This window comes from Leucopleurus acutus, assembly GCF_964270905.1.
Source record: "Leucopleurus acutus genome assembly, chromosome: 16".
Classification (NCBI taxonomy): domain Eukaryota; kingdom Metazoa; phylum Chordata; class Mammalia; order Artiodactyla; family Delphinidae; genus Leucopleurus; species Leucopleurus acutus.
In genome coordinates this window covers 79,990,153-80,004,917 of record NC_139158.1, presented here as the reverse complement: position 1 = coordinate 80,004,917, position 14,765 = coordinate 79,990,153, and positions in this window count along the sequence as shown.

The window sequence follows — 14,765 nt, the reverse complement described above, 5'->3', positions numbered from 1 at the left end:
GGCAGACAATATACATCTGTGTGTGTGCGCTAGCCATGGGATGTAGTAGTTACAGAGCTGCCCAATGGCAGTGTGGCCTTAGGAGAGGTGGTTGAGCCAAGTGGTTACCTGCAGGGGCTTAGGAATCAGACAGCCTTAAATCTGAGTTGCGACTCTGCCACTCTTGCGCACATCACAGCAATTCCCAGTCTTGGTTTGTCTGTCTGTAAAGTGGAAATACAACCAACCTCATAGTCGCTGGGAAGATGAAGGAAGGTGATGATGGAAAGGAGCCGAGCAGGTACCACCCAAGGCCCCCCCACGTCACCCCAGCGACCGCACAGGCCAAGGAAGGCTACTGCAGTCCACACCTACAGCTTCTCTCTGCAGGATGGAGGTCTCTGGCCTGGCCTGTGCTTAGCGTGCACATGAGACAGAGCAGGACTAGGGAGGGATTTCCCAGGAACGACCCTCAAACAATACCTCTGCTTCCCGGCCTCTCGGGGCACAGCCCTGGGTTGTGTTCTGCATAATCTCCCACGGGGTCCCAGCAGAATTGGGCCCCAGTGGCCCACAATGGTAATGGCCCTTCAATGCACAGGTCACACCCTCTCCTGCCATCCTGATCTCACGTCACCACCATCTTGCAGAAGTTCCCAGGAGAGCTCCCAAAGGAAGTGCTTGCACGCCACTGCTTCCCTCAGGAGTAAGTAAGTCTGTTCCTGTGCAGAGAGCTTGGCCAACAAAGCATTCAAGCAAGGTGGGTATTTACAATTATAGTTATAGGGGTGAACAGAATTGGAGAAACTGCCCTCAGAATTATGAGGCCAGAGAAAGGAGAGCCTAGTTCAGGGCAGATTCTAGAATCTAGAGACCTTCCAGGTGCTGTCTCAGTAAACTCGCCTACACCAGGCTTGAGCACGACAGGAATGATCTTGCCAATGGAGATGGAAAGTAGTGCTGAACTGACAAGGGGGATGGGAAACCACCCAAAAGGCAGAATCTGTAAGAATCATTGGGAAGACAAATTTATTTATTTATCTTATACATTTATTTAATTTATTTATTTTTGGCTGTGTTGCGTCTTTGTTGCAGCACACGGGCTTTCTCTAGTTGTGGCGAGCAGGGGCTACTCTTCGTTGCAGTGCACGGGCTTCTCATTGCGGTGGCTTCTCTTGTTGTGGAGCATGGGCTCTAGGCGTGCAGGCTTCAGTAGTTGCGGCACAAGGGATCAGTAGTTGTGGCTCGTGGGCTCTAGAGCGCAGGCTCAGTAGTTGTGGCACACGGGATTAGTTGCTCTGCGGCATGTGGGATCTTCCCGGACCAGGGCTCAAACCCGTGTCCCCTGCATTGGCAGGCAGATTCTTAACTACTGTGCCACCAGGGAAGCCCAGGGAAGACAAATTTAATACGAAAGACTATCTTCATCATTTAACTCCTCTATAAAAAAAACTATCCACCAACATTCTCTCTCGATATACAGTAAATAGATGGCACCATCACAATATATGCACGTGTGTTTAGTGTATATTCAGGCACTGACACAATATTAATTGAGCATCTACTATGGGCCAGGCAAAAAGGAAATCATTAAAAACTTCTGACTTCATAGAACTTGCAGTCTCTACTGCGGAGACAAACAATAAACAAAATAATGAAGTGAAAATTTGAGAATGTCCATTGAGACAAGTTTTGGAAACAAATTAACTACAAAAGGAGGGTTGCATTTTTATTTTTTAATATTTATTTATTTAATTAGTTACTTATTTGTCTGCACTGGGTCTTTTTTTTTTTTTAATACATCTTTACTGGAGTATAATTGCTTCACAATGTTGTTAGTTTCTGCTGTATAACAAAGTGAATCAGCCATAAGGATACCTATATCCCCACATCCCCTCCCTCTTGAGCCTCCCTCCCACCCTCCCTATCCCACCCCTCTAGGTCATCGCAAAGCACCAAGCTGATCTCCCTGTGCTATGCTGCTGCTTCCCACTAGCTATCTATTTTACATTTGGAAGTGTATGTATGTCGATGCTTCTCTCACTTCGCCCCAGCTTCCCCCTCCCACCCCCATGTCCTCAAGTCCATTCTCTATGTCTGCGTATTTATTCCCGCCCTGCCAGTCGGTTCATCAGTACCTTTTTTTTTAGATTCTATATATATGCATTAGCATACGATATTTGTTTTTCTCTTTCTGACTTACTTCACTCTGTATGACAGACTCTAGGTCCATCCACCTCATTACAAATAACTCAGTTTCGTTTCTCTTTATGGCTGAGTAATATTCCATTGTATATATGTGCCACATCTTCTTTATCCATTCATCTGTCGATGGACATTTAGGTTGCTTCCATGTCCTGGCTATTAAAAATAGAGCTGCAATGAACATTTTGGTACATGACTCTTTTTGAATTATGGTTTTCTCAGGGTATATGCCCAGTAGTGGGATTGCTGGGTCGTATGGTAGTTCTATTTTTAGTTTTTTAAGGAACTTCCATACTGTTCTCCATAGTGGCTGTATCAATTTACATTCCCACCAACAGTGCAGGAGGGTTCCCTTTTCTCCACACCCTCTCCAGCATTTTTAAAGAGGATGATTCACAAGGGCTTAGGGAGAAGGTGATATCTGAATAAAGACCTAAAGCAAATGAGGAGGAAAACCATGAAGACATTTGCTGAAGAAAACAAAAAACATTTTAAGCCAATGGAGGAGTAATGCAAAGGCCCTGAGCAGAGGGTACACAAGGATCAAAGAACAGCCCTGAGGAGAATGTGGCTGAAGCTGCTTGGTTTCTGGGGAGGCGAGTAGGGTGACCTCTGAGTGGTGTCGTGGCAGATATAGCGAGGGGTCTGCACTTTTTTTTTTACTGTAAAGAGCCAGACAGTAAATACTTCTGGCTACACTGGGCTATTCAGTCTGTATTACAGCTACTCAACTCCACTATTGTAGCACCAAAGCAGCCACAGGAAACATGTAAGTGAATGGGTATGGCTGTGTTTAAATAAATCTTTATGGACTTTGAAAAGTGAATTTCATATAACTTTCACATGCCCACCAAATATTATTCTTTTTAGATTTTTTTCAACCACTTGAAGATGTAAAAAACAAAAAAATCAACATTTTTAGCTCACTGGCTGTAGAAAAACAGGAATGGGCTCAATTTGGCTCTCGTAGAGTCTGCCAACCACTCCCATAGGGCCTTGTGGCTCTTAAGAAACCTTTGGCCTTTACTCTGAGATGAGAAGGGGTGTGAACAGAAGAGGAGCATGACCTGACTTACACTGGAGCAGAAATGGCTCTGCCTGCTGTGTTGAGAGCAGGTGACAAAGGTACAGGAGTTTAAAGAGGGGACTGAAGCACAGAGACTTGTCAAGAGGCTTCGCACAGAAATAATAACTCTATTTTTAATTAAGATCGTTGCGTACTATATATAGAATGGATAAACACAACGTCCTACTGTAGAGCACAGAGAACTATATTCAATATCCTGTGATAAACCATAATGGAAAAGAACATGAAAAAGAATGCATAGCTATGTATAACTGAATCACTCTGCTGTACAGGAGAAATTAACACAACACTGGAAATCAACTGTACTTCAATAAATGTTTTTAAAAAGACTGCTGTGGTTGGAATTACCATTTGTAATTCCAAATCTGTACTTGAAATTTCAACTCATGGACGATGAGTCCTTGTGTTTTCAACCCATTATTTCGTAGAACGTTACTACCCATTATTAAAATAAACATGTACTATCAAGAAATGCATCCATAGATCAAATGAGCTATAGGGTAAAAATTTTATTTATATTTTCAATTGTCCCTCCGTATCCCCCGGGGGAACTGGTGCCAGGGCCCTCCTCGGATACCAAAATACACAGATGCTCAAGTTCCTTATATAAAATGGCTTAGCACAGGTGGCCCTCCAGGTGCAAGGATGCAGAACCTGCAGTTCAGCCAACCAAGGATCGTAAACAGGCTCCACGGCTGGTTGAATCCGCGCATGCGGAACCCACGGATACCAAGAGTCAACCATAAATTTCACAGTATTGAACGGCGTTATCAGTGAGAAAAGGAGCTGATCTCTTACTTTGCGTGTGCTTTTTACCTCTGACTTCAAAGACAATGCTCTTTGGTTATGTTTTTAATATCATCGTGCTTGCCTTTAACTCAAAATCAAAGCTGACGCGAAAGCTCCGGATTCACTGAAAATGCATCCCCCAGCCACCTCGCTCTCTCCCGAGTGCCTCCTTGATTCTGGATTTTGTACTGAAAACCGGGAGAACCGTTACAAACACGGATGATCTATAACTGAATGACTGCAGTCTGAAAACAGAGTTTACCAGAGAGCTATAAAAATGGAACTATTAGGGCAATCTGTCAAGAAATGATTAATACTTGGAACCGGCCACCATTTCTTTTCGTCTTCGTACTAGAGTAGGCCATTAATCTGAAATTGCTACCACCACCACGTGTCACTTCCCCTGTCTGTCCACAGGGACGAAGATGTCTTCTTCACAAAGGAGGAGAGGGGTCAGATGAAGGTTGAGGCTTAGATTTCTGCTTTAGTATACAGGTAATGTGTGTGGGGGGGGCGGGGGTAGGATGTTCCATGGGCAAGCATGGGGCCATTTCTGGGCAATTTAGTTACGTAACATTTTCTTAGTGCACTGATGTGATAAATGATTTCTATTTCCGTTCCACTGGACCATGAATTGAAAAATACCCATAAAAACTAAGCCTGGGGTCATAAACATTATTTTTAAATCTACTGTGAGTTAAGGAAAAAAATCAGTTTCTCTAAATATTTATGCTCACTTCTATGAAGAACTTTATTAATAAGGATTTATATTAAAGACTTAACCCAAATATGCAATTAAGAAAAGCAAGCATTGTTTTTTCACCCTCCTCATGTCTTTATTTTTTGTGGTGTGTGTGGTGCCCTTTTAGGTGTTACAGCCAAAGAACTATCATCATCACACTACTATTGAATGTCTCAGAGGCATAATCCCCACAGCAGACACAATGACGAGGAATAAATTGGCAAAGACGTGTATGCACCTGAAGAAACGTCAAACTTAACAATAGTTCTAATCCAAATGCAAGAAAATTCACAGAGAAAAAAGTATCTAAGGTAAACCGATTTCCTTACTGAAATATAACAAAAATGATAACAACAATGACCATAAAATTAGGTTCCATGTTTGTTTTTACCACCGTGAACTTTGATTTTTTAAATGCTGTGTATTTGAATGGCTTCTCAATGATGCAGAAATGAGTGTATGGGATCCAGGATATTTGCTGAAAAGAATCATATCTTCATCATCTCTGCCAATAGAGCAGGAAGAATCAGCCGACTCTCAGCTCTGTGCTGACAGGCACACGCTGGACTGAAGTCCAACAAGGGAAGATGCAAAAAGCATGGTGATCTCACTGAGCTGAGAAGATAGAGACTGAAGTTCAGGGAGGCTGAGGCTGCTAGAAGACACAGGGTAGAGTTCCAGAAAAGAAACAGCTATGGGGAAAAGAACTCCAGATATCTGCACAGGGGTCCCAATCGTCTCTTCTGAATAATAAGCTGTGCGAGCGTACAGCAGAACTCTATAAGGCTGAGCAAAGAATGACCAGGAGCTGTAGGGTGAACAATGCTAAAAGCCAACTCAAGAGGCCCTACACACACCTCTGCTCTTTCTAGGAGTCCTGCCTCCATGATGTGAACAAGCCTGGACCAGACCACCAGCAGATGAGACATGACATTAAAGAGAACCCAACTGTTCTGGCCAATGCCATTCTGGACCAACAAACCTCTCTACAGCTGACAGAGTCCATCTAATCAGCAGAGCCACTGACTTGGTCTGTAGTTGACACAGCAATAAGTTCAGCTGAAATCAGCCAAATCCTACACGGATCAGAACCACCTCTCTGGGGACTTCCCTGGTGGCACGGTGGTTAAGAATCCACCGGCCAATGCAGGGGACACGGATTTGAGCCCTAGTCCAGGAAGATCCCACATGCCATGGAGCAACTAAGCCCATGCACCACAACTACTGAGCCTGTGCTCTAGAGCCTGTGAGCCACAACTACTGAGCACGGGTGCCACAACTATTGAAGCCCGTGCACCTAGAGCCCGTGCTCCACAACAAGAGAAGCCACCACAATGAGAAGCTGGCTCACTGCAACGAAGAGTAGCCCCCCTCGCCACAACTAGAGAAAGCCTGCGCGCAGCAACGAAGACCCAACGCAGCCAAAAATAAATTAATTAATTAAATTTATTAAAAAAAAAAAGAACCACCCGTCTGACCCACAGACTCATAATCAATAATAAATGCTCATTGAGTCACTGCGTTTGGGGGAGGAGAGTTGTTACACAACAATAGCTAACTGATAATATTATATAATTGATACTTAATGAATTCTAATGAAATGATTTTAATATGACATATTTACGTAAATCTAAATGTTTTCTTAACTACCCAAAAGTGAGGGGAGGTATGACTGTTAGGGTGAATCTTTCCAATTATTTTCTTTTCCATGACATTTAATAACATTAGCAAATGATGCTTGGAAATTACCTCATTTTTCTCCCTCTTGGCTATTTGCATAACACTGTAAGCAATCTTCCCTGTGTCTGGGGAATGGTGTGACTGACATACTATAAATGCTTCAAAATCTTCCAAGTTTAGGCCTGAAAACTTGGCATCTTGCATCACAAGCAACACTTTCTAGACCAAGATGTTTTTTCTGAATAGCAACTCCGAGAAATGCTTTCTTACTTGGAGCGCATTGCTACAAAAACAGTCCCACATGGTTCTTTAGCTCAAGTTCATTCTTTCAATTAGCAGACTGAGATTCCTCCTCCGCCGCCGCAACCTCTTCCCCTAGGAAAATTTCCCAAACTTCTCTGGCTCTTCTCTTTCCTTTGGGTGTTTACATGATGCCAGGAGGAATTTGCTAATTAGAAAATCTTAGTGTTTGGTGATGGCTTTTGTAATGTTGAGAAAGCTTTTGTAGAGTAGATTTTTCCTAAGAGGTACTTTTTCCCCCAAAGGGATAATCCCATGGTGTGTATCTGTACAACTCTCATTTCTGCAAAGAGGGAATTAGGAGTAGGTCTCTGATAGGGTGTCAGGTATCCATCTTGGCAAGATGGGGTTGAGAATGTAGCATCACCCTGAACTGGGATTCTTCCTTAACTTTGCAAGACCTTTATTAATTCATCTAACAATTTTTTGAGCATATCCCAGATATGTCACCAGGTATAATGGGGATGAATTATGATGAACTCTGATGAGACCGGGATGAACAAGTCCCCCTCTTCATGCAGTTTAAACTATGAACTATAGAATGTGATACCTTCTAGGAAGATGGTATACAGAAAAACTAACTTACCCATCTAGATTTCCTTTTTCTGACCTCTAGAATGGGTATAATCTCACTATATCCATCTCTCTGCATTATGTGAGATTTCAGTGAGGAAATGCATGTAAATATCAGTTGGGATTGCCTTCAGCTATGAGTACAGAAAGCCTAAATTGAAGTTTACGGTTCTTAGGTAACCAGAAGTCTGGAACTAGACAGTTGCTGGTGTTATTTCAGTGGCTCCACATGATAAAGTCTCTTGGCTTTTCCCTCAGACTCAAAATACAGCTGCTGTGGTTCTAGCTATTACCCCTCTATTCACAGCAATAAGTGGGAAATGGCCAGACTAAGATATCAGTTTCATTAATGAAGCAACGGCTGTTCCAGAACCCATCCAAAATGACTTCAGACTAGGTCTGATGGGCCAGCCTGCATCACAGGGTCCAGCTAGCTGGAGAGGGAGCTGTGAATGTGGGTACTTAGCTTTCCCAGCCACTAAAGAGTAGGTTGGAAATAGGTGCTGGATCCATCAGCCCTGAGAGTTGGCCACAAACACTTAACTCAAGTATGGGGTAGAATAAGAACTCAGTGCCTGGCCGTTATCTGTCTCTTTGTGTTCTCCTGAAGTTCTAGGCACAAAAGGATTTTCTAGATGAAGTAGGCTGATGTAGCCAGCCAGAAACATGAATTTTCTTTGACCCAGTCAATTTACAGCCAGCCAGAAATTTCCTGGGTCTGCGTATAACTGCTCAGAGAATTTTAAATAAAAAGGCAGCTATATCCAGGTGGCATCAGAAAATACAATTTACAAGAGAAGGAGCAATACTCTATAGAGAGTAATAGTTTACAAACTGCAGACTGAGGAACTCTGTGGAAACCTTGAGAATACGCTGGGATGCTGAGAATGACCCCAAGTGACCTTTTAAGTTTCATGTTTTCATTTAAATAATAACACCCCCTCCAAGTGAACATCAGGGCATCCTGGATTACGTGGATGATTTACACATTAATCGAGTTAGATTAAGTTAGGTTGTTATCATGAACAACTTCTAAATCTCGGTGATGAACAGAATCAGGGCCTATTTCTCACTGCAGGACCATGGGCTGGCTGAGTGACGGAGGCTGCTTCAGATGGATGGGAATATCAAAACGTGACTAAAGCTGGGAAAGTGCTGTGTGCTGCCTCTTGCTGCGTCCACTCACTTTTCCTTGGCCAAAGCATGCCCATGGCTGCACCTAGCTCCATGCAAATGGGAACATGTAATCTTCCTGTATGTTCCAGAAAGGGGGCAGGGATTGAGAACGTAGCAGTAATATCTATACTCGTTATTGTGCATCTGAGGACTGTCACTCCTTTTCAGTATGAAAAGTATGAGTGTATGATCGAGTTGAGGTCATTACACTACTGTCATTTAATCTCTCCTTTACAAAGAGAAGAATAGAAGTGAACCTGACGGTAGATGATTCATTCATACAAAAAGATGGTATAAACTGCCACAGTCCACCAAAGAAATGAGCAGATCAAATAGAGAAAAAATGGTAGGAGAAGATCGCCTGGCAGGAACTGCTATAACCAAGCTAAACTCAAAACAACCTTGGTTCTAGCAGCTAGTACATTTTTACCTTGTGAGCAGAAATCTGGATTCAGCAACCTAATGACATCTATTATGTTGATGTTTTCAGCTTCATTGGTTTTAGAGTTTCATTTGAAATTAACTTGTAAATCTGTTGTGGTTTTATGGTTGTATACGAGAAATTAGAAGAAGAAGATTGTCATAGTTTGGCTTGTTTATTAAATAACATTATAATAGAAGCAATTTAAGCCAACACAGGGGGTCTGCAAGAATGTTTTTCCTTTAAATGGTTCCTGAACTTTATAATAAAGTTGGAGACATACTGTGTAAATTGTTAGAAAATCACTCAAAATCACCTGACCAAAATCTTCTGGATTAAAGTGAAATCCCTGTCTGATTATACAATATAAGGTCACAGGCTGTGTAGTGTGTACCAAGCTCTGAGGATAAAAACTGTGTTTAAATGCTGGCAACTCCATCTGTTAACTATGGAAACTATGGAAAATGTTACACCTTCTCTGAGCACAAATTTTCTCATTCCTAAAATGGGGTATCAACATAGTACCCACCTCGTGTTGGGGCAAAGGTTAAATGAGATGACACACATAACCACTGGCATATTGTGAACACTATATAAGTGGTCGCAGTTATTATGATTATTGCTGCTGTTGTTGCTATTGTTACAAGTCTCAGAGAAGGGTAACGCCTACCAATGAGCTTTTCCTCAAATGAACTGAAAGAGCAGCCTTCTACATGGCTGAAACCCATACCCTCAGACCTCAGAAACACATCACCTGGTTTTAACCAAACAGATGAACCTGGCCTGAAGTGAGCTGGAAATGTGGCAGTTTTCTGAGGTACTTAATTAAAGGAGTGAGTCACGTCAGATAATTAACATGCAACATTCATAAGCAATAATCATTACAGGAGTGGAAATATTAGCCCCAGGAATTACAGGGAAAGCATAACAGCCATTTTGATGTTTCTGAAAGTTGGTTTTCAGATCAGATCTTCATGACACTGTGCACAATATATTACTGAGCAAAGCTATGGTAGTTGAAGACTTTCATTTCACTTCTATCTTATAATTTGCTTTGTCCACTTTTACTTTCTGGGGGTTTCCTGGAGCTGTGAAAGGAAAATGCTACAGAGAAAAAAAAAAAAAAAGAAAATGCTACAGAGCAAAAACTCATTTCAAAGGACTGATTCATGATAGTGGTTTTTTGGTTGTTGGTGGTGGTTTTGTTTTGTGTTTGCTGGAAACATTCTTCTTTTCTATGTATCTACCTTACAGAGCCACTAAGAGACGTATTTCCACTTAGGCATATAAATATTTATAATCCAATGCGCAGAGCACAGCAATAATAAAATGTAGGAACATTTTTTAAAACACTGATGACTTTAATTTGGTGTTGGCAATTAGAATTTTCAAAACACAGAGGCTATGAATATATGAGTACCTAAATTGATCTCCAACGAACCATCTTTCATAAACATATGCATCTTTTACGCTTTATAAACGCCAAAGGCCTTGAAAAGCAATTGCTCCACAAATAATTTTTTAATGTCACTTTCTCCTTACAACAGCCCAAAGTCATAAGGTAAACTGTCAACTAATGAATTTCTTCCACAGGTTACAACTTGAAATGAAACTTCCCAGGAATTTTGCTCATGACATTGAAATTCAAAGAGTGTAATGCATAAGTACAGGCTTCAAAAAGTAATTGGTAATAAATGGAGAAAATGTCTTGCATCAATCCCAGCCTGATTTTCAAATTTGATTTTGCGAACGTAAATCTCAAGGCAAAACAATAACCAATCATGCAGCTAACTGCTGTGAAATACAAAGGCACTTTCCACCAGTTTACTTTGTAATATGGTTTGGTTTTATTTACCTCTGATGCACTCAAAACATTACAACTTGTTTATTCTTATGAAAATTAACAGTAAACAGAGTCTTAATTGGGGAACCAGAAACTGGAAAGTCAGTCTTCTGGAGCTTATTTACAACATGATCTGTCTTCCTTTTCCAGGCAGGAAATAAAATGCTTGTTCACAGGATGAAAGAAGGCAGTAACCTCTAATGTAAGGAGGAGACCTGTCCTTTGCAATGGAGACAGGTTGTCAAGTTTCAATCACAACTGATCTTTAAGAAAAAGAGCACGATGGATTTGACTCAGTTTTGTTTTGTTTTTTTAACATCTTTATTGGAGTATAATTGCTTTACATTGGTGTGTTAGTTTCTGCTTTACAAAGTGAATCAGTTCATATACATATGTTCCCATATCTCTTCCCTCTTGAGTCTCCCTCCCTCCCACCCTCCCTATCCCACCCCTCTAGGTGGTCACAAAGCACCGAGCTTATCTCCCTGTGCCACGCGGCTGCTTCCCACTAGCTATCTATTTTACGTTTGGCACTGTATATATGTCCATGCCACTCTCTCACTTTGTCATAGCTTACCCTTCCCCCTCCCCATATCCTCAAGTCCATTCTCTAGTAAGTCTGTGTCTTTATTCCCATCTTACCCCTAGGTTCTTCATGACCCTTTTTTTTTCCCTTAGATTTCATATATATGCGTTAGCATACGGTATTCGTTTTTCTCTTTCTGACTTACTTCACTCTGTATAACAGACTCTAGATCCATCCACCTCACTACAAATAACTCAATTTCATTTCTTTTTATGGCTGAGTAATATTCCATTGTATATATGTGCCACATCTTCTTTATCCATTCATCCGATGATGCACACTTAGGTGGCTTCCATGTCCTGGCTATTGTAAATAGAGCTGCAATGAACATTTTGGTACATGACTCTTCTTGAATTATGGTTTACTCAGGGTATATGCCCAGTAGTGGGATTGCTGGGTCGTATGGTAGTTCTATTTTTAGTTTTTTAAGGAACCTCCATACTGTTCTCCATAGTGGCTGTATCAATTTACATTCCCACCAACAGTTCAAGGGCGTTCCCTTTCCTCCACACCCTCTCCAGCATTTATTGCTTGCAGATTTTCTGATGATGGCCATTCTGACCGGTGTGAGGTGATACCTCAATGTAGTTTTGATTTGCATTTCTCAAATAAACAACCTAACCTTGCACCTAAAGCTATTAGAGAAAGAAGAACAAAGAAACCGCAAAGTTAGCAGAAGGAAAGAAATCATAACGATCAGATCAGAAATAAATGAAAAAGAAATGAAGGAAACGATAGCAAAGGTCAATAAAACTAAAAGCTGGTTCTTTGAGAAGATAAACAAAATTGATAAACCATTAGCCAGACTCATCAAGAAAAAAAGAGAGAAGACTCAAATCAACAGAATTAGAAATGAAAAAGGAGAAGTACGAACTGACACTGTGGAAATACAAAGGACCATGAGAGATTACTACAAGCAACTCTATGCCAATAAAATGGACAACCTGGAAGAAATGGACAAATTCTTAGACATGCACAACCTGCCGAGACTGAACCAGGAAAAAATAGAAAATATGAACAGACCAATCACAAGCACTGAAATTGAAACTGTGATTAAAAATCTTCCAACAAACAAAAGCCCAGGACCAGATGGCTTCACAGGCGAATTCTATCAAACATTTAGAGAAGAGCTAACGCCTATTCTTCTCAAACTCTTCCAAAATATAGCAGAGGGAGGAACACTCCCAAACTCATTCTACGAAGCCACCATCACCCTGATACCAAAACCAGACAAAGATGTCACAAAGAAAGAAAACTACAGGTCTGGGGCTTCCCTGGTGGCGCAGTGGTTGAGAGTCCGCCTGCCGATGCAGGGGACACGGGTTCGTGCCCCAGTCCGGGAAGATCCCACATGCCGCGGAGCAGCTGGGCCCGTGAGCCGTGGCCGCTGAGCCTGCGCGTCCAGAGCCTGTGCTCCGCAATGGGAGAGGCCACAACAGTGAGAGGCCTGCGTACCACAAAAAAAAAAAAAAAGAAAACTACAGGCCAATATCGCTGATGAACATAGATGCAAAAATCCTCAACAAAATACTAGCAAACAGAATCCAACAGCACATTAAAAGTATCATACACCATGATCAAGTGGGGTTTATTCCAGGAATGCAAGGATTCTTCAATATATGCAAATCAATCAATGTGATACACCATATTAACAAATTGAAGGAGAAAAACCATATGATCATCTCAATAGATGCAGAGAAAGCTTTCGACAAAATTCAACACCCATTTATGATAAAAACCCTGCATAAAGCAGGCATAGAGGGAACTTCCTTCAACATAATAAAGGCCATATATGACAAACCCACAGCCAACATCGTCCTCAATGGTGAAAAACTGAAACCATTTCCACTAAGATCAGGAACAAGACAAGGTTGCCCACTCTCACCACTATTATTTGACTCAGTTTTTGCATTTCCCTTGAAATTGATGAAAGTTTACCAACTAGATGTTCTCACTTTATTGTGTCTAAAAATCTCTGTTTACTTGGTCACATGTTAAGACTCCAAATTTCTTTTTCTTTTAACTGGAGTTTCGTTTTGTTTTATAATTAATTTGGAAAAATCCATTGCTAAGACTGAAACACTCATTTCTGCCAGGCTTCCTAAATGCAGACAAGAAAAAAATTTCATCTATTTTTCTATCCGAAGTCATTTTAAAGAAGCTCTGTTGAGAGACTGCCAATCAAGTCACTCTTTAGCATTTCCCAGTTATCAAGGCCATGTTTGTGTCCAGAGGTGCACACAATTTTAATAGGTTATGAATCTACCAATCGAGGACGTGCTTCCATAAACTCATTCATTTCCACCCAAATGATGGAAAACCACCCTGAAACTAGGATCGTTTGTGTTGTCAGATGACAGTGGGTTTGTTACAGCAATTATCACGTTATATTAGAGATTGTGTGTTTGCTGTGGGGTGGTATTCCTCAACGGTTTATGAGTTCTTCAGAGAAAGGACCATGCTTATTAATGTTAGTCCCTCTGGTTCCTCACCAGCACCTGGCATAGAATGGGTGGCCAAATGTTTGCTGAATGAATGAGTCAGGTATTTTAGGGAGGTATTTAGGGAGTGCCCATTACGTGTTAGGCATCATTCTACGTTCTGGGGACATAGTAATTAACTCACAGAGCCTACATTTTGGTGGGGATGACGAACAACAGATACATACTTAAATAAAGAGAAAAATATCGGATAGTGATATGTCGTGCAGGGAATTAAGGTCAGATGACATGGTAGAGCAGTGGTTCTCAAAGAGAGAGCCCCAGATCAGCTGCAGAAGCACCAAGGAGCTTCTCAGACACGCTCCTTCTTGGGCCTCACCCCACACCACCTGAATCTGAAACTCTGGGCACAGGGAAGGCTCTAAAAAGCTCTGCAGGTGATGGTGACATGTGTTCAGGCGTGAGGAGGACCACTAAGCTAGAGAGGGCCAGGGTAGCTCCCTTAGAGAGACCAGTGAAGATCTCTCTAGGGGTTAGTATTTCAGGTGAGAGCTGGATTTTTCTTTTTTTCTTTGGCCAAGCCACAGCTTGTGGGATATTAGTTCCCCAACCACGGATTGAACCTGTGACCCCTTCAATGGAAACATGGCGTCCTAACCACTGGACTTCCAGAGAATTCCTGAGAGCTGGATTTTAGAAAAAGAAAAGAGCCAGCCATAGAAAGATCAGGAGGGAGAGCAATCCAGGCAGAGAAACCACATAGTGCAAATTCTAAGTCAAGAACAAGCTTGTTGAGTTCAAGGGGAAAAAAAGGCCACTGTGGCTGAAGTAGGGCAAATAACGGCTGGAGTAGAACACTGGATCTGAGAGACGAGGAGGAAAATCTCTTTTCTGAAACAAATACCGTATGCTAACACATATACATGGAATCTAAAAAAAAAAA